Raw genomic sequence first — 936 nt, 5'->3', positions numbered from 1 at the left:
TAATTAAGTAATTCCACTTATATAAACTTACACCTGTGCAAAGCTTGATGGGTTAGAATAATCAAAGCTACACTGTTAATCAGATGAAAAATGGCAACAAATGTCTGCAGAAACGGTTAAATCTGCTGCATCTAGCTAATGAAGTTTTCTAATGTCTGCAGAAAAGGGTTATGTCTGCTGTATCTAGCTAATGAAGTTTTCTGCAACCACTAAAGTATACTGCCACAGAAAGGCCTTTCAAGGAATACTAAGTGAAAAGAGAAAGGCTGCATGACAATAATAATTGTCATGATCACTTGTCAAGTATGTACTATATTCTGAGCATTTTACCTGTATTGGCTCATTTAATTCTCAACATAACCCGATGATCTCCCTATTGTTATCCCCATTTTATAGCTAAGGAAACTGAAGTACAATAACATCAAGTGACTTGCCCATTGTCACAAAACAAGTGTCAGAGGCAGTGCCTCACTTAAGATCAGTATTCTTACGTGGTTCTATTCCAATGTTAAAATATGTATAAAATGTATGTATACATGTGTGCACATATATAGCTGATTTTATGCATATATTTGCATGTACACAGAAAATGACCATAAGCTTAGACTTTCTTTGAAGAGTAAGTTGTGGTAGTGTTTGATATGTTGTAAATATTTTCTGTGTGTTTGCTTTTGTTATGCAGGACATTATTTTAACTTTTTTCACAAAGGGTATTTCTCAAAATATAACTATAGCTTGTGTTTCTTGTGCTACTAGCAGTCAAAGAAATGAATCATTTTCTTCATTGTTAAAAGTTAGACCACTCTGGCCCTCCCTGGTGGCGCAGTGGGTTAAAGCACAGCATTGAGAATCTAAAGCCGCTTCCTCATGAGTTCGATTCCCGCCTGCCCTGGAGGTGACCACATGGCGTGGCAGACCTCTCCTGACCCGCCCGCT

The sequence above is a fragment of the Condylura cristata genome, unplaced genomic scaffold, assembly GCF_000260355.1.
Source record: "Condylura cristata isolate star-nosed mole 26May11 unplaced genomic scaffold, ConCri1.0 scaffold00008, whole genome shotgun sequence".
Lineage (NCBI taxonomy): Eukaryota > Metazoa > Chordata > Mammalia > Eulipotyphla > Talpidae > Condylura > Condylura cristata.
This window is presented reverse-complemented; position numbering follows the sequence as displayed.